The 20,042-nt window shown below is 44.9% G+C and overlaps 1 non-coding gene across 1 annotated transcript; it reads left to right on the top strand.

The window, feature by feature from the left end:
• The first annotated feature begins 17,206 nt into the window (after positions 1 to 17,206).
• On the top strand, positions 17,207 to 17,356 carry LOC115288723. The gene has a single exon (XR_003907140.1). It is a non-coding gene; the product is annotated as a U12 minor spliceosomal RNA (small nuclear RNA).
• Positions 17,357 to 20,042: the final 2,686 nt, after the last annotated feature.

Genomic DNA, 20,042 nt, shown 5'->3' on the forward strand with positions numbered 1-20,042 from the left:
AAGACAGATACAAACACATAGTGCATAGCTTTGATTTTACTTTCATTGCCTGTCCAGCCATAAATCATTTTGGTTTTTCTCCCTCCTCCTGCTACGTTTCTTTACAGGTGAACGAGGGAAGCCAGCAGTCAGTGGACCCGGGGTACCAGAGCCTTTAACCATCTTTCCTCTCTACCTCTCCTTTTTCAAGCCAGTCACCTTCCTCAATTTTTATTTCCTTAACTCGGTCCTGGCCATGGACAAATGAGGCATGAGAAGGAAGCTTCAGATGGACCCTAAGCAGATTCCAATAGGCTGAGGAGCAGGAGGCGGACACGATGTTACTGCCTTAAATTAAAAAAAATCATAATTAACACGCTCTGCTTCCTGAGCACCTGCCTCATCGGTCTGAAACACCCACTGGGACAGAAGTATTAGTGCAGTAATTTCTACTGAGACACTTCGCAGCCACAAAGATAATTAAATGACAGCAGTGGTGCCCCGGAGCTTTGAGGGCTGGTGTGTGCCCGCCCACGTGTGTGTGGAAACTCCCCACCTGCTCTTGACAAGACTTTTCCGGACCCCTACCACCACCACGCAGCACCGGGCTAGACGCTTAGGACACATGTGCCCGCTTTGCAGCCAGAGAGGTCTAAGTTGATTCCGGCCTCTTTCTCATGAGAGAGAAGTTCTCGCATTCTTACAGGAAGGAATCTGCACACACCAGAGAACCAAGTTTCAATGACCTTGCACATGGCTGTGTTAAATGAACAAGCGTTAAAGGGGCCCTGCAGACACCACAAAATTATTCCCCAAGTGCAAGGGCATAAAAACATAACGGTCTTGCTGTAGCTGCTGCCCTACAAAACCTAACCCAGAGCTCCTGCGGAATGAAAACCAGACTCGGAGCAGATCCACGAGATACATAATCAGCGAGGAAATCACCTCCTTCAGTGGTTCCTCCCTGGTTTTGGCCACACCGATGTGGGTCCCGGTTGGCTTTCAGTCATACTCGTGAAAGGCTCTGTGAGGCTAAGTTAACACAGAATTTGACTTCGGGAGTATTTGCAGTTTGCATATAAAAAAAAGAGACACCAATGAGGTGATTGGAGGTGACCTCATGAGACAATGAGGCAATCTTTTCCCTTTTGTTGTGAGCATAACTTGGGAAAGAGGCAAACAAGGAGAACCGTGTCCTCAATAGTCCTTATGAAGCCGGAAATGTGTCTCCGTAAATATAGTATGTTAAATTTAATATGTTGGGCACCATCGAGTTACACTACAGGAGTATTTCTGTTCTACGTTGTGCTAAAATTAAGACGGTAATTTCTGTGCCTCTGTTAGGTTTTGTAAGGTTACATCTGCAGAAAGCCTACAGGGCTGGATGGAAATAGTGACATAAATGAACATTATCTTGGCTGTCACATGAGGCTGTGACCGCTTCCCTCGCTCCAAGTGGAGCAAAGAGGAGGGGGGCCCAGGAATGGATAAAAACAAGAGATATTTTTAAATTCATTAAGAAAGAGGTGCCAGGATCTGCTTTTACACCAAGGTGAAGTCTTTGCCTCTTGAAGTCCATGGCTCCGTAGTTTCTGCCTAATTATCTCTGGGTCAGGATCTCACAAAGATCCAGTGAGGTCAGCTACCACAGGATGAGGGGGCGCCTCGGGGAGCCGGGAGAGACTGTGGGTGCAGTTCTGTCCCATGAGGAAGAATGAGAGAAGAAAGGAGGGCGGGTCTCTGGTCAGGGATGAAGGGCGGCCAGGGGGAAGCAAGGGGTGAGTCTGTTGGCATGGAGGCCAGCCACAGGACCAGGAGGAAGGCAGGAACCAGTCCAGGACCTTGCTCTCAGTTACTGGTGGCCGCAGAAACATTACCTTTTAGTTAGTGTGACAAGAGCCGAACCAAGTTCCCTGGTGCCCTGTGGATGACTTGCCATGAAAAGTGTAGGACCCTGGACATCTTAGATATGAGGCCTTAGCCGACAGTGCCAGAGGCCATGGGCTTTGGGCCTGGAATGCCGGTAAGGGCCTTGGAAAAAAGAGAAAGAGTAAGACTGAGGGGTGTGTGTGCATGTGTGTGTGCACACGCGCGTGTGAGTGTGTGTACATGCTCGTGCACCTGCAGGACCGTCAGGTCTTTAGAAGGATTCATCCTCATCATCATGAGTGCACACTATGTCTCAGGCACTGTTCTCAGATTTCTGTTCTTTTTTTTTAATTAAAAAAATTTTTTTTAATTTTATTTTTGAGATACAGAAAGAGTGTGAGCAGGGGAGGGTCAGAGAGAGAGGGAGACACAGAATCTGAAGCAGGCTCCAGGCTCTGAGCGAGCTGTCAGCACAGAGTCCGATGCGGGGCTCGAACCCATGAACCGTGAGATCATGACCTGAGCCGAAGCCGGACGCTTAACCGACTGAGCCACCCAGGCGCCCCTACTCAGATTTCTGTTCTAAGTGTTCAATTCATCTAAGATTTTTACATATATTAACTCATTTAATCCTCACAATGACCTTGTGAGGCAGGCACTATTATGATCTCCGTTTAACAAATCAGGAAACGGAAGCAGAGTGTAACAGGTACCACCAGCTGGTGGACCCCGGGCCGGCTGACTCCAACATCCTGATCCCTCATTCCCTCCCTGGATGTGGTCTGCCCCACCGATGTCCAGTCCTCAGTCCCTGGAGTCTATGAATGTTCCTGCATGTGGTGAAAGGGTATATAAAGTTGGGATCTCGAGAAGGGGAGACTATTCTGGATCGTCTGGGTGGACCCTGAATGTAACCACAAGTGTCTTTGCAAGAGGGAGGCACAGGGACACTTGACCACGGCGGAGGCAGAAGGGACGTGACGATGGAGGCCAGGTGGGGTACTGTGAGGAAGGAGTCGGGAGTCAAGGAGTGAGGGCACCTTCCAGAAGGTACAAAGGGAAAGGAATGGACTTTTCCCTTGTGACCCCAGGGGGAGCCAGCTTTTCCAGCGCCTTGGTTCTAGCCCTGTTCAGAACCATTTCAGACAGGCCACCAGAATTGTAAGGTACTAAATTCGTGTTGTTTTAAGTCACTGAGTTTGTGGAAAGTTGTTAAAGTAGCCATAGGAAACTAATACACTGTAGTCCTCAACTCTTTTCACAGAAACACATTGAAATGATGTCCTCTGAGGAGACATGTGTTTATAGGCATGTTCACATTTTGATCCCATCAGCTCCCACAAAATTAGGTAGTGTGTGTGTGTGTGTGTGTGTGTGTGTGTGTGTGTGGTGAGGGCAAGGCATAATAAACACGTGTAGGCCTGTGATTCAGTAATAGATCAATATAGATAAAGTTCATCAGATAAAAATAGACATAGAATAAAATTTATTGTTAAAGAAAATGTTAGTTTTATAAATCTAATGCACTATTTTAACCTTATTACTCTGACTCCACAAAGAATATTAACAAGTAGATAATACTAAAGAATAAACCTTATTGGATTCGTTGTAATGACGTATATTATTATTTGCTTCATTTGTTTGGTGTGGCGGCTGTTAGCTTCCGCTGACAGCCGTAGAAATGTTCGGAGCATTATTCTGCACTCCAAAAATGTAGATGAAACTGCTCCCACTCATGTCCTTCCATCTTTCCTTGTCCCCTTCATAATAAAAATGTAGCCACAGTTAGAAGGATAGGGAAAGGGATGTAAAAATCAAATGACCTCAGCACAGAAGTCCCAACCCCGCCACTAGCGGCTGACATCTGGGGACACTTGTATCCTGGTAGCTGCAGGGTCATCCTTTCTGCTGTTGTTCAGGAAGTCGGTCAGGATGTAAGTGACAGGAAGTGAGGTTATGATCAGAATCATTGGGAATCTTATTGGATAAGAAGATGCAAATCGGTCACAACTTTTGGTCTTGATGTTAATTACCAAACACTCTTGAGTTTGTGGAACACTCATGGAGGAAGGAAGGTGGGTTGCTCCTTCACGAACATAAGCAGGGTCGTATGGTATGGGCACAGGGGTCGTGTGCTTGTTAGGACAGATTGCCAGCGGGGGCTCTGAGAGTTGAGGGTGAAGGTGACATTGGTCTCATTCCCTGGGGGCACCGGGTAGGTTAGCAGGGACCTCAAGAGCATTTGCATGGGCGCAGAAGGAAGGGTCAGTGGATGGAGAGTGGTGTTTTGTCAGGGTTATTTTGACCTCAAACAGGTGAGGGAAAGCTCCTGGGGGAAGGCAGGAGGGACGCTTAACATTGGGAGTGAGCCTCAAGAAGAAGTCTGTGGGCCACCTAGAGATCTATTCTGGAAATCTCCTGTGGTCATGTTAAGATGTAAGATGGCTTCCCAAGGTCATAGGGAGGGACACACGGATGCTTGATTGATACAAACGTTAAGTGTCACATCTGCGTACTATTTCACTCACCATAAAAATCACCCTTATCTGAAAAGAGAGATAATCTAAGAAAGCAAATGATATAACAGAAGGTTAAAAAAATTTTTTTTTCCTAAGTGCTTCTGCTCATTTTCATTGCTAGGTAAACTTTCTGCTGAATGATGAAGAGTGAGTTGGTAACCAAAGACAAGTGGCTCACATATATAATTGAGTTTTCCACATATAAACACGTTCTCACACTTCCTTTCTGTCTAAAAAGGAATTGTATACAGTAAAGATTCATAATCTGCTTTGTAGCAACAGAAAAATGTCGTTCGGTAATCTTGGTTCACTTGATTTAATCAAGAACATGCTCGTCTTTTTTTTTTTCTTTTAATTTGAATTCAGGTTAGTTAACATACAGTGTAGTGTTGGTTTCAAGGGTAGAATTTAGTGACTCATTATTTCCAGACGACGCCCAGTGCTCATCCCAACAAGCGCCTCCTTAATGCCCATCCACCCCACCCACCGCACCTCCAGCAACCCTCAACTTGTTCTCTGTATTTAAGAGTCTCTTATGCTTTGCCTCCCTCTCTGTTTTGATGTTATTCTTCCTTCCCTTTCTCTGTGTTCATCTGTTTGGTTCTTAAATTGCCTGAGTCTTTTTTAAAGCGTGGTTTTTTAAGTCTACCCACGTCCACGTCAACATCGAAAAGGCTTTGTTATAGGGAATAAAGCGATGTGAGAAATAAGAGAAAATCAAAATGTTGGATTGCATCAACAATGGCAAACATCCTAGAAGAGCTCTCCACTGTTACTAACTACCCTCTCGTGATTTCCTGTGCCTCTGTACTGGCAGTGACTGTGGTTGGTCCCGTGACTCCTGTCATTTACTTACGTTACACACGTGTCTGATTCCACTAAGTGGTGCTGAAATCAGCAAAAGTTTGTCTGTCTGAAATTGTTGTTTTCCCAAATCACACAGTAGGGTGTTTATCTCACCATAGATGCTGAATAATAATTCTAGGCATTTTATTGGGAGTTGTGTCTATAGGTAGAATTTTATTCTAACATTGAAAATCATACCTATTTCAAGGCTGCCTTGAATCTTGTTAAATGATATATTTTTTTAGTTTATTTGCTTATTCTGAGAGAGAGAAAGATTGGGAGGGGCAGAGAGAGAGGGAGAGCGAGAGAGAATCCTAAGGGTTGGAACTCATGAACCGAGAGATCATGACCAGAGTGAAACCGAGAGTCAGACGCTCAACCGACTGAACTACCCAGGCATCCCTATAATGGTCTGTTAAGTGTAGGAGATGACTGTCACTGAACAGATAGTTGGTTACTCACAGTCCCCAAGAGGGGGGACATGCCAGGCAATGTAGGGCCACAAGGGGACGCACCAAAGTTGGTCAGGAGGCAGACAGGGACAGGGGACGAGGTGAGCAAGAGGAGCCTTTCCTGCTCTCTGGGAAGGACTGGGCAAGGCAGGGTGCAGGTTTAGGATTGAAAAGCTCCGATGACTTCAGCAGGCTGTGTCCAGGGGTCTGGTACCGTCTCAGGGGTAAATGGGGGGGGGGGGAGCGGCAGGAGTGGGAGTTGGGGGGAACAGAACCCCAGGCAAGCCAGCAAGGAGGTAGTTCAGAGGGAGCTCCGGGTGGGCTGGTTTGCGGGTGAAAGGCGCCCTCTCGGGGGAGACTCGGACCGCCTCGAGGAGTCCGCCGGCCCTGAGAGGCGCGGCCCCCCAGGGTCAGCAAGGCCCCAGAAGTCAAGGCATCGGAACAAAAAGACACCTTTATGGGGCACCTGGGGGCTCAGTCGGTTGAGTAGCCGACTTCGGCTCAGGTCACGATCTCACAGTTCGGGGGTTCGAGCCCCGCGTCGGGCTCTGTGCTGACAGCTCAGAGCCTGGAGCCTGCTTCCGATTTGGTGTCTCCCTCTCTCTCTCTCTCTGCCCCTCCCCCGTTCATGCTCTGTCTCTTTCTGTCTCTCTTTGTCTTTCAATAATAATAACAATAAAAAAGACACGCTTACTAACTGTGGAGGCACCACCGCCAGCAGTACATGTGGCAGGAACACGAACAGCAACGCCGGTCTTGGACTCGGCGGTGCCACTCGCTTCGCGTGTGTGAACCCGGAGTCTTCAGACCTGGTGCCGGCTCAGCTGGGTTAGGGCGCTCGCGTGAGAACGTGCTGCTGGTAAATTTCTAAGGTAGGACTGCCGATGAGCCTGGCTCCCGAGAACCACGAAAGGGCCTGGCACTTTTTTAAGGCAGGTGGCTGGAGCAGTGAAAGAACACAGAAGTGCTGGGGAGAATGAGCTTGGGGAGAAGGGGGTGCAGAGTGATTTATGTGTTCTTCTCGTTGGAGGGAATAATGAAAGACGGTCCTGGATGAATGAGAAATACCTGCACACAAAATTTCATTGAGCTAAAAGACATATATACTCTTTTTTAATTTTTTAAATGCTTATTTTTGAGAGAGAGAGAAAAAGGCAGAAAGCTAGTAATGGAGGGGCAGAGAGAGAGAGGGAGACGCAGAATCTGAAGCAGGCTCCAGGCTCTGAGCTGTCAGCACAGAGCTCAGTGCGGGGCTCGAACTGACAACCGCAAGATCGTGACCTGAGCTGAAGTCAGACACTCCACTGACTCAGCCACCTGGTGCCCCAAGAAATATATACTCCTAAAGTTTATTTGTTTAGTTTGAGAGAGAGAGAGAGAGAGAGAGAGAGCGAGAGCGAGCGAGCGCACGTTCGGGAAGAGACCAAGGGAAAGGGAGAGAGAATCCCAAGCAGGCTCAGCACTGTCACCCAGAGCCCAGCACCAGGCTCGAACTCCTGAACTGTGACATCATGACTTGAGCAGAAAGCAGGAGACACTTAACTGACTGAGCCTCCCAGGTGCCCCTACTCTTAATGATACTCTAGTCTGGTATTTGTTCCAAATGGCCCAAGTTCATTGCCTTACGTTGAAATGCACTTTTTAAAGAAAAATGGAATTAAGGCTTGGCTTCAGCAAGCGGGTGGGCTCTCCCCGCGGCCCCGTCCAACGAGCGGGCCGGGAGCGGAAAGAGCCCAGGGAGCAAGCATGAATGACGGTAAGGGAGGTGGGTAAGGACCTATCACCCGGAGGGCACTGGGCTGGCAGTCCCAAACCTTGTCTCAAAGTGCGACAGCCACTTACAAGTCAGGCAGGAGATGGAGTGAGGGGCCAACGTCGGACCACATGGGGGCAGTGAGAGTGGGGGGAGCTGGGGTTCAAGCCCGGCTGGAGTTCTGACAGCATCTGCAACAGGAGAGACGGAGGCTGGCTTGAAAGAAATCCTGTCGTTCTGATAACTTGCCAGAAAAAGCCAATTTTAGATTATTCTTACCTGGGAAGCTTCCCAAACCACGCCTGACTGGAGCTCTTCAAGCCAGTACAGCCCCAAGCCATGCCAGGGACTCAGGCTTTCCTATTGCTCTGGAAGCCTGGACTGGGTGTTGAGGTAATCCTGGAAGGATTGGAAGCCAAGAATCCTCAGGCTTCCTTTAGGGTGACATGCAGTGAATATTCATACAGTTAATTCCCTTGAAAAAGTCTTGACCCGAACTGGGAAAAGGTGCCATGCCCCTGCCATATACATCATCACCTTTTTAAGGAGTCCAAATTCCTTGAGCATTGGAAGCATCTCTATTAAATGAGTAGGGTGCTCCTGCCACCTTGTGGTCAGAGATGGAAGTGTTTTTATTCTCGAAGTTGATTATGTAATACCTCATTTAAATATGGATTCGCTTTCCTTGTTTGCTTTTGATCAATTCTTTCATTTCCTTTTGTTGCTTTACATGGATTTACAAAAACTAAAAATTTTAAAAAATCTGCATTAACCTGTCGTGTCCGCCCCGGCCATCAGGGCCGAAAATCTTTGCGGATTCTTGATCCTGAGAGAGGGAGAGAGAACAGGGCAGGAAGGGGGACGCACAGAGAGTAAAGACAACACACGGTATCCGATGGAGCCTCTTCTTTTATTGAGAAAACACCCTGTCTTATAAAGGTTTCAAGGCGGGAAAACAAGGCAGTTGGCCTAGGTCGGTTGCTAGGAACCAGGGTTAAGGGATTAAGGCTGGAGTAAAAGAGGAACCAGACTAAAGTGTTTTAGCACAGCGCCTGAGGGGCTGATACTACCCTGCCTGCAGGCGGTTAATCTTTGATCTTCTGGCTTCTCCTCTGACAGGGAGTGGTGCTCCCCTGCCTATTTGCAACTCCCCTCAGGGAGTGACATATCCGGCTAGCAAATGGCCAGGCGGATGAATCTTTGCCGCTCCCCACATTAACCTAAAGTGGGCACACACACACACACACACACACACACACACACACACACACACACACACACATGCACACACTCACAAACCCCAAACAAAAATCAAACAGAACCCCCAGCCCAAACCCTTAGAAGCAAGGAAAGGATCAGTGTCTCTAGTCACACCAGTTCTTCTCAGATAAATTGAATCTGGCAGCTTCAAGGCCAGATACCGAAAATATCGGGATACCTGTTAGATTAAATCGTAGGGACTCCAAATTGTCCTAGACATCCTTTCAGGGAAAATATTAAAAATTGCCCTGAGTTTAGTTGTCAAAGATGATTGGAGATCCTCCTGGCTTAATGTGGCACTTTTTTTTTTTTTGGATGAAAGGATTATTATGAAATCAGGCTAGGGGCACATGGGTGGCTCAGTCTGGTAATTGTCCAACTTCAGCTCAGGTCATGATCTCACGATCCATGAGCTCCAGCCCCATGTTAGGCTCTGTGCTGACCGCTCGGAGCCTGGAGCCTGCTTTGGATTCTGTGTTTCCCTTTCTCTGCCCTCCCCCAACTCACACTGTGTGTGTGTGTGTGTGTGTGTGTGTGTGTGTGTGTGTGTGTCACTCTCTCAAGAATAAACATTAAAAATTTTTTAAATAAATAAATAAACGTTAAAAAAATAAAATAAAACCAGGCTAACTATTTTATAAATCTTATCCGGAGAGAACATTCCCAATCATTAGAAATTCAATTAAGCAAAATATTGCTGGCAGGAAAAACTTCACATCAGCTCTAAACGAACATGAACCATTTCTTATGCCTCAGAAATCAGCTCCCCCAACCCCCAACGATAGGAAGATCATGGATTTAAATGCTTTTTAAATGTGCAACTTTCACGCATTTCTTTCTTGTCAGTTGCCCTTGTAATTTGTCTGCTCCTTTAATGTTTATTTATTTGAGAGAGAGAGGGAGACAGAGAGAGGGAAGAGAGAGAGAGTAGGGGAGGGGCAGACGGAGAAGGAGACAGAGGATCTGAAGTGGGCTCTGTGCTAACAGCAGAGAGCCTGATGCAGGGATTAAACTCATGAACCGTGAGATCATGACCTGAGCCAAAGTTGGATGCTTAACTGACTGAGGCACCCAGGCGTTCCTAATTCGTCTACTTCTTGAAAGCTGTCCGTGGGTGTCTTCATGAAAGGCTGTTGTCCTTATAATAGTTTTTCCTGGCCTGTTATTAGCTCTGATTTGAGCCCTGTCCTCACCCTCTGTCCTTCATCTCCAGGGCCCATAGCTTTTCATGCTGTTATTTAATTTTGAGGAGGATTGTTCTTTGCCAAGCATGGAAAGGGTGTATTTGTAGGAGGCAAATCCGGCTCCTTTTGTTTTTTGTTTTTTTTTTTTTTGGTTAGAAAGAAGAATCTAGGTCTCATTCAGACATTCTCAGCAATCACTGAGAGAAGTAAAGAATAAACCAGGAACCTAAAATATATAAGCCCCCTGGATTTAAAACAAAGAGCTGCCCAATCACAGGAAGCCATCACAACTGTTAGCTTGAATGGCATCCTAAGAAACTACCTGCTAGCCTTCATCTTCTGGGGAGAAACATTAGGCGCTCAGTCCAGAAATTACATTTTGAGACTCATGCTAAAAGGACTACCTTCTGTTTTTATGTGACTCCCTGGCATTTGTGCGGGAACAGGGCCGGGAAGACGGGAATCCTTCAGTTGCTTTGAGATGGTATTTGGATGACACCTTTATGAGCGCTTCCTGGAGATGTGCCATTCAGCCATCCTAGGCCTCCCTCAGAGCAAGGCGGGTTTCTTGGGGATAGTTATTTATTTCTGGGCTGGTGCTGGGATAGCATGTCTAAGACTCTCCCTGAAATCATACTCTCTTATTCCATATAATTACGGCTCTGAAAAATTCCTTCAGCTCTGACAAAATGCTGGCAACTGAGTGGTCAGGAGGGAAGAATCCTTGCATCATTAAAAGCTTCACCACCACCTTGACCTTTGAGATGTCCCCATGACATTTCAACTTCCCTGAAGCCTGGGGCTCAGTGCCCCCTGGCTCGGAGATGGGCAACTTTCTCCATCACTGTCCAACGAGGCAACAGAAAGTGGGGCAGGATGGTTCAGAGGATGCGTAATTGGCCAAGGAAAGTGTTGAGTGGAAGGCGGCGGAGAAGCTTCCCTTCATCCCCCTCTCTGAGCCTGGCTCCCCCCTCCAGGGCCCCCACAGCCTGTGGAAACACAGACGGAGTCTCCCCGAGGCAGAGCCAGGAGAAAGGCTGCTCTCGGGCAGACGTGGCCCTTGCTGATGTCAAGTTCCAGATCTTGTTTCCCGTATTTGGCCCTTTTTACTATAATACCCCAAAGTCGCGGTGAGGGGTGGGGTGGTCAGAGGCATCTTAAATGGCTGATATCAAGAAGCCCCAGGGCCCAGGGACAAAGTGCCAATGCCTGGAAGACCTGCATCAAAGCGGTCAGGGGTCTTGGTGGGGGAGTAGTAACAGGGTCAGCCCTGTTCCAGGGGGGCGGGAGACAACCAGGACCAAACTCCTGGGGGGTCTGCTGCCCTGGGTGCTGCTTCTCTTCTCTTCTCCCTCTGAGAGCTGTGGCCCCACATGGATACATCTGCTCCACCGTCTGCTGAGAAGGATGAAAATGGCCAATGGTTCCAGCAAGAGCGTGACCATTTGGGCAACGGGAGCAGGCAAGTCTGGTGACAGGTAGAAAGCAATGAGCAGGGCAGGGAGTGAGAGGTGGTGACAGGTGATGGATGACGTATCTTAGAAGATGCCACAGAGATCCAGGAGGAAAAGAACCACAGATGAAGAAGGAATCAGAGTTTTCTGCACGGCTCCTTTAGGCCAGGTTCTGAGTTCGCCATTTTGCATTGTTATCACACTGATTTATTTTGACTCTTAATCAGGAAATATTTCAAATATGCAGAAGGGTACAGAAAATCACATCATTGCTACTCATATAAGTGCACCTGGCTAGAAAGGATGTCAATGTGCTGTCACGTTTCTTCCCATCCATTCTGAGCTCTTTCTCAGCATCAGGACCTTCAATACTCCAAAGAGTTGCTTGGAGGCCTGTGGTAGAAAACCAGCTACTACAATTTAAAAAATTTTTAATGTTTTTTATTTATTTTTTGAGAGACAGAGACAGTATGAACAGGGGAGGGTCAGAGAGAGAGGGAGACACAGAATCCAAAGCAGGCTCCAGGCTCTGAGCTAGCTGTCAGCACAGAGCCTGATGCGGGGCTCAAACCCACAGACTGTGAAATCATGACCTGAGCCGAAGCCGGACATTCAACCAACTGAGCCACCCAGGCGCCCTACAATTTCAAAAACAAACAAGCAAGCAAGTCAAAACAGGTATTTGGTTTCCAGCAAGGCCAATTGTGATGTGACTCTCGTTTTCATTTCTTTTAATGTATTTTAAGTTTTAATATATTTAAGGAATCTCTATGCCCACCATGGAGCTTGAACTTGTGACCCTGAGATCAAGAGTCACGTGGTCTTCTGACTGAGCCAGCCAGGTGCCCCTGATTCTTGTTTTTAATATCTATTTGTATACTAAATTAGGTCTTATTTTCAAAAATATTTTAACGATTTTTTTATTATAGGAAATTTCACTCCTCATCCCCCTTCTGCTTGACTGTTTGTTTCCTCGTGCATTTCCCTCCTTTTTATGAAGTTGCAATCATAGTTTCTGTGTAATTCTGAGTTCTATGTCCCCTCTGTCATGGCCACAAAATATTATTTCATAAACCTCCATTTTACTAGACAGTTAGCATTGGTAAAGAGTAGTGCTTGCTGGCCATTCCATTGAGCTTCTGTGCCCAGATTTCCTTTGAGGGAAATCTTATTTCCATTGGCTTGCAGTTTGCTCCCCTTTCAATTCCACATTATGATCATGAAGATCTATTAGATGTGGAGAATCGAGCCGATCATGCTCCTAATTTCATGGCACGGAATTGCCATCACTCCTGCTGAAGTCCCTCTTTCCTTATTTTATTTTATTTTCCTGTCTTTTCACTCCCGGTCCCCAGTCTCATTCCCTTCCTTGCATCTGGTGGATTTACTATATGCTTTTCCCAAATGACGTTCAGTGTTTCTCTGTATGTGTGTCCATGACAAACATAGAGTATTGCTCTCTATGGAAATGTACTGAAAAAGTATCTTGCCCAAATCAATTCTGTTTCTTACTTTCTTTTTCCAGTCACCTCATGGACTTGAGATCTGTCCATGTTGCCATCTGTACTGCTACCTCCTTCCTTCCTCTGGGCTTCTTTCTGCGATCTCGTGTGGGGGGGGGCACATCTTACTTATCTTTACTTTCACATTTCCTTAATGTTTATTCATTTTTGAGAGACAGAGAGAGAGAGACAAAGCATGAGCAGGAGAGAGGCAGAGAGAGAGGGAAACACAGAATCTGAAACAGGCTCCAGGCTCTGAGCTGTCAGCACAGAGCCTGATGCAGGGCTTGAACCCACAAACTGTGAGATCATGACCTGAGCCGAAGTTGAACGCTTAATCAAAAGAGCCATCCTGGTGCCCCTTGACTTTCACATTTTGTGATGGACATATTCATGGTTTCTAACTTCTAGGACCCCCAACGCTGTACTCAGTCCACTAGTATATTGTCTCTTGGACATCTGAGAGAGAATATTTGGGGGATATAAACTCAGGAGTAGAAAAACTGTGTCTGAAGGCAATGGTGCACTCAGTTTTACAAAATCCTGCCAATTCCTCTCCAAATGAACACACAAGCTATGTTTCCATTAGCAGTGCCCAAGAGTTCGTGTTTTTCTACATCCTCACCAACAAATGATTTCATCAAAATTCTGAAACTTTTGACAATCTGAAGGGTTAAAATAGTATTTCAGGGTTGTTTATATTTGCTTTTCTCTGATGCTAGTGAGGAATCAGTTTTCCTCTGTGAATCGCATAGAATTCAAGTCCATTTTCCATTTGTCAGTTTGTCCATTTGTCCTGTGTCCATTTTCTTGTCAACGACCCCCACCCCTCACCGTCTATTGTAGATGTTCCGCTGACATTCGGAAAGTGCTAAACTTGCCTGATTCTTTTCTAATCACATTAAAAATGAACTATGAACAATTTGCCTATGTCCAGAAAAACTGACCCATAAGGTCAAATATTTGTTGCTCTAACATCACCTGTCAATTTCAAAGCCGGGAGAAGAGAAAAGGTCACAAGGAGGGAGATGCTCTGAGCTGCAAACACTTGGGCTTTTATTTGCAAGTGAGAAAAACTGAACTCACTAGTTTAAGCATGAAGGAGAATTGTATTGACTCACAAAAATTCAGGGCAGTCAGATTTTGGGTGATGGTGGGATACAGAGGTTGAAAGAGATCATCCTTTCATCTCTTGGTTCTGCCTTCTGCATTGATTGACCTTGCTCCGGGCCAGACTTCCTCTCTAATAGCAAATGGCCCCAGGGCCCTTTAGGCTGGTGGATACTTGGTACTTGTGATCTCCAAGGCAGAGGGAGCGTTTTGATCCCATTAAAGTTACTCAAACAAGATTACTCAGAGACTAATCAGCATAAACAAAATCAAAATGTGACTTTAGTAAAATTCATAACTCGAATAAGTTATAAATTCCTTTCTGGTCACATTAGTGACTGTGGTAAGTTATAAATTCTATATTCTATTGTAAGAGTCACCTTGGGAGTCACCTTGGCATGGCGACCGAGCGGCCATTTTGCTGTGGGTTGGAAAAACACCGTGCACCAACGACCCCCACCCCTCACCGGCAGACCTGGAATGTTCCGCGCCAGTTTGAAAACAGCCAATCATGAAGCCCCAGCTTCCCATCACCCTGACGGAGGAGGCAACCTATCCCATCCTGCCACGTCCCTAAAGTGCCCTTATTTGGTGGTCTTCCCTCCCAGGACAGGACCAGAAGTCTTTCACCCATAAAATACCTCGCCCCTCCTGTACCAGGCGCGACTTCCCTGACTCCCCACTCCAGAGTCACAGAACCTTGCCCAGGAATCGCAGATCCCAATAAAGGCTTTCTTGGCTCCATAACTTGGTCTCTTTCTTTCCTCTCATCTCTGCTTCCATCTATTAAATCTTACATCTATGAAGCCCAATTCTTCTTTATGCTTTACAAATTAAATTACAAATCTTATCATCTATTTATAAGTCTAGCAAATTTCAACAGTCACTTTTAAGAGTGCCTGTATAATCTAATAAAATTCCCTTTAACATTTAAACTGCATTTATAAATTTAATAGATTTGATTTTCTTTGAAGTCCTTCAAATGTCTGATTAACAAACAAACCTCAGGTTCTTAGATACTATTCTGATAAATTGCGTAAATTAAAACTGTACACTTGGGGAATCGTAACTTCTCTTAAATGTTCTTTGACTGTTTATAACACGAATCAACTTCTCTTGTTCCTTTCATCCTAAAAACTCAAGTCTAAATCAATTACCCAAATGCCTTTTTACTTTGGAGTGACTGGATTCATCTGTTCAGTACTCAGATTCTCTTAATGCATTACTGATGCTTCAGTTTTCCAATGTGCACAGATTGTTTTCTTTCCATATTTGATGAGGTTGTAATCAACCTCATCGGTCAGGGCATAAGATCTGGCGTAGCATGCTGAAAGGGTGTGTTTCTCACCATCCAGACAAACAAACAGAGCCCTCTGATAACCCTTAAACCAAGAGAGACTCCAAGTCCATGCATGCCAAATGGGGTGGCCTTTCAGCCCTCTTCAAATTCTACATATTCAATTCTGAAGTCAGATTAGAGATGCCTTCACCGTTTGACTGGATTCAGTGAACTATTAACTTTGATTCTATTCTGAATTCGTTTCATATCTTTTCAATGTAGAGGGACCAAAACTATAGCAATTCTTTGCAAATACATCCCGTTGGATTCTGCACACCTCTAGCATTTCGGTCGGGCTCTGCAGTCACAAATCTAAGGTCACACTAATGACATGCCACAGCAGAAAAAGCATCTTTCCAAGTAGAACCTACAATTCTAGGTTCGAGAGCACTTTCTCAGTTCTGTTTGAGTCATGTGCCCACTTCTGAAATAGTTTCTGAATCCTAGGCTCTGAGATATTTGGCCTGGCCGATCTTGGGAAAGAGGCTTTCTTTTCCTCGTGTTCCCATTGGGAGAAAAATATATATTTAATACAAATATTAATAATTAACTGAACATAGCTATCTGTAGATGTAATGTATCTTGTAAGGAGTTTTATGGTACAGAAAATCATGATATGAAAATATCTACATATTCTCTTTTTTAAAAAGACAGGTGTCGAATTTTTTCTCAGGTTTTGAATTTTGACAGTTGCCTTTCAGAGATCTTAAAGATGATCATATTGTTTTTCTATGATTTATTAAAGTGTTAAGTTAGATTTCAAAATGGTAAATTATATTAGATTCTCTAATATTGAAACTCATCACTAAGGATGAATCCCACCTGGAATCATGCGTTATTCCTCTAAAGTTCTGACAGAATCTTCTGGCTAATATTTTCTTCTATTACATTGATAATTATCACTGAGATTCCCCTACAACTTTCTCATCCATGCACTTTCTTTGTCAGGTTTTGGTATTATTTGTTAACTCTGATTTTCAAAAAAAGGAGGATCTTCTCCTTACTCTATGTTCTAGAACAATTTAAATGAAATGGGAGCCATTGGTGCCTTAAAATGTTGCTAGAATTCTTTCCCTCTCATTCTCTCACTGTCTTCTCTTGCAACATTCTCTATTTCTTGGAAGCTCTATGTTGTCTACAGTTTCTTTTGGTAACTCATATTTCTGAGAAAATCATTAATTCCATACAGATTCTCGCAATGATTGGCTCAGATCTGAGGAGAGTGCTTTGTAATTTTTCAAGTATCTTTGAGTCAGATTATTTCTGCGCCCTCCTTCTTACTTCTGTGTAATTCCCATCCCTTTTATTGATTAGATCAGACCAGGGTTGATCAACCTTGGCACCACTGAGGTTTTGGGCCAAACAGGCCTCTGTTGTGGGGCCTGCCCTGGTATTGCAGGGGAGGCCCAGGCCAGCATACGGAACGCCTCCTCCTCTTCCTCCTCCTTCTCTTCTCTATCTTTCTCCTTCCTGTCCTGACACTGGAGTCCGGTTTGCAACATCCCCACCTCTACCCACCAGATACTAATAGCACCAGCTGTTACCCTGTTCTGACAACCAATAATATCTCCAGACATTTCACATGTCCCCTAGGGAAAAGGATGGGCAAAATCACCCACATTGAGAATTACCAGTTTAGACCGTGGTTTTTCTAAATTTTTAAAATTTCATTTTGTGGGGTGCCTGGGTGGCTCAGTCAGTTAAGCATCCAACTTCAGCGTAGGTCATGATCTCACAGTTTGTGAGTTCAAGCCCCATGTTGGGCTCTGTGCTGATAGCTCAGAGCCTGGAGTCTGCTTTGGATTCTGCGTCTCCCTCCCTCTCTCTCTCTCTCTGCTTCTCCCCTGCTCGTGCTCTGTCTCTTTCTGTATCAAAAATAAATAAACATTAAAAAAATTTTTTTTAAATTTCATTTTGTATTTAAAGAAGCAACCATTGGATGGCTTAAACTTATGAGTGGGGAAAATAATGATTCTGAATGACGCCTGAATCCTCAGTGCTAATGTGAGAAGCATTTTTGAGTGGGTAAAAGTTGCCAGTAGGGTGACCCGCCTGCTTTGCGGGGTGCCTTGGAGTTGCAATTTGCCTGTCAGTCTTTAACCCTGAAAGAGTAGACTGATACAAAGGTAATAAGCGAGGTGGAGAAGGGGAAAGAAAAACCCTTGGATTCATTCTTTTAGTTCTATCAGTCTTCAGTCTCCCGATGTATTACTTTCTGCTTCTATCTTTATTATTTCTGTTGGGCTTTCTTTGGACCTGTTTTGTTTGTTTTTCTAAATACCCAGGTTGGCCGCTGTATCTATTGTTACCATTCTTGCTGTTCCGCTCCGTGGAGTCAGGGGGGATGCAAGGGCGTGTCCGTGTCCCGCAGCCCAGCCATGCACAGAGGTACTTTTGTTCCACTCTAGTGGTCACGGACTTGTTCCGTGGATGTTTCATCGCCGTGCAGAATCTGTGTTTTGCTAGCTCTTCTCAAAGTTCCCAGCTCTCTCTTGGATTTGGAGTTTTAGAGTTTTCTATTTTCCTTGCAGACTGAGTTGCCATTATTATTTATTTTCCTTTGTGCGTTTGGTTCATTTCAGGGTGGAAAAAAAGGCAGAGTCACCTTTGATCCACCATTTGGTCCCAAATCCAATGTACCAACTATGTAGGGTTTGATTTGGGCAGACTACATTGCGGGCTGCTGATTTTAAACACTTAGGCGCAATTCGGAGGAACGGGGACTTGCCATGCCACTTGCTCAGACCAGTCCTCAGAACCACGAAACAAATCTTTATTTTGAAAACGAAATTGCCCAACCCCTCTACCATTTGAAATGGCAACAGACAAATCCCAGTTTGATGCATTAATGATTTAAAATCATGCTTTTCTATCCACAGAGGCATTTTATGAGTGATGAGTTCTATATGCCAGCTGGCTCAGTGTTTCTCCTGGTTGGAGTGAGTGCCCCCAGCACAAGGCTGGTGTCAAGGATCATTACCTGGATGGGAAGCGTGAGAAATAAGAGCTCTCTGTTTCTCTGCGGAGGCAGAGACCTTATGGACAAGGCCCACCAACCTCACACACTTACGAGGTGTTCCAACCCTTCTGTAAATAAAATCATACTCTTCATGTCCTTCAACTACAATGTCACGTTCAGAATGTAAACTTGCAACGAACGTATCCTGTCAGTCTCAAAATTCTCTCCCATTAGGCGGAGAGGACTTGAAATTAATGAAATTTAAACTCTGAAAATGACCTGCCACTCGGAGGCAGTAGCGACCATCTTATTAAAAACAGTTTGTCATTGTTAAGTGAAATGTCACATTTTAGCTTGCGGTGGCAATACAGGGACAAGGTAAAGAGACCTAGCGGTTCCCCAAGATCTTATTCTTTCCACTTAGTATTGTTGTGTTTTGTGCAGTGGGAAAAAAAGGTGATTTTTTTTTTTTACCTACTTATAATTACTATGTGTACAATCAGACCAAATGAATTAGAAGATGCTCTAAAAGTTTTAAACATACCAAATATTTGGTGCCAAAAGTGTGATTTCTTTTTTTAAAGGGAACATGCAAAGCCTTTTTACAGCCCTGAGCATTCCATTAATGTCAGTGAAATGATACCTTTATTATATGAGTCATAATTCTTGGGACCGTTTAACAGTGGAAAACTATTAATAACTTTAGGTTAATAGCATAGGTCTCTTCCTACCTTCACAAAAAGTGATTCTGGAATTCGAAGTCACTGACTATTTTATGATGTGGTGACAGTCCAGTAATTTCACAAGCTCTGCTGCTCTTCCTTGGAAACTCTGATTTGAGTGTGGGTGTTGTCAGAATTCTGTTATTCCATAAAAAAGTTTCAAGACTAGGTTTTCTGTATCGTCCTGAGACATTTTTTTCAAAAATGGAAGTACTTGCATTGATCAGATTCACAGCTTGTATGGATAAAGTCAGGAACCATGGTCGACTAACACTCTCCATGGAATTAATCTGTAACCTATCAAAGGGATCCAATCACTTGTCTGGGGGCATGGAGTTGCTTGTTATCTGCTGGGGCTAAACTCATTCACCCTGAATGTTTACAGCGCCCCTCGCTCCCCTATTTGCTCCAGAAAAATCCTTTATTAGCCAGGTCCCTTTCTCCCCTGTGTGCGCTCTGTCTCCTAATCATGAAGGAGAACACCTCGTTGGCTGTGAAGGAGATTAGATGTCACCACAAGGAAAAGATTCTGCAGGAGAGAAACAATGATGCTTGGGATGCTGCTAAGAAGAGAGGAAGGGTTTGGTGCATGAGCGTTCCCTCAACAGAATCAGGAAGCAGAAGGGACTGAGGGTGGTTATGACCTTCAAACCTTTTGATGTGCTTTGAGGTGCACCTGCTGAAAATACACTTCCCTTTTCATTACAATTGTCATTGGATTGCATTTCTTTATTTTTATTTCTTTATTTCTTAAACATTTATTTATTTGAGAGAGAGAGAGGAGAGCGCACAAGCAGTGCGGGGGAGGGGGGAATGCAGAGAGACAGGGAGATAGAGAGTCCCAAGCAGGCTCCCTGCGATCAGAGCAGAGACCATCAGAAACCCTCAAAAACCCTGAGATCATGACGTGAGCTGTAATCAAGAGTTGGAAGCTTAACTGACTGAACCACCCAGGTGACCCTGGATGTGCTTCTTTACGCCTGACGTCATAGAGTGGACCTTAAGCAATGTGAAATCTCTCTTCAGCATTTATTCAGGATATCTCCCTATCTATCTGGAATGTAAATTTTAAGCTGACAGTGATTAAGAAATCG

This window comes from Suricata suricatta, chromosome 3, assembly GCF_006229205.1.
Source record: "Suricata suricatta isolate VVHF042 chromosome 3, meerkat_22Aug2017_6uvM2_HiC, whole genome shotgun sequence".
NCBI lineage: Eukaryota > Metazoa > Chordata > Mammalia > Carnivora > Herpestidae > Suricata > Suricata suricatta.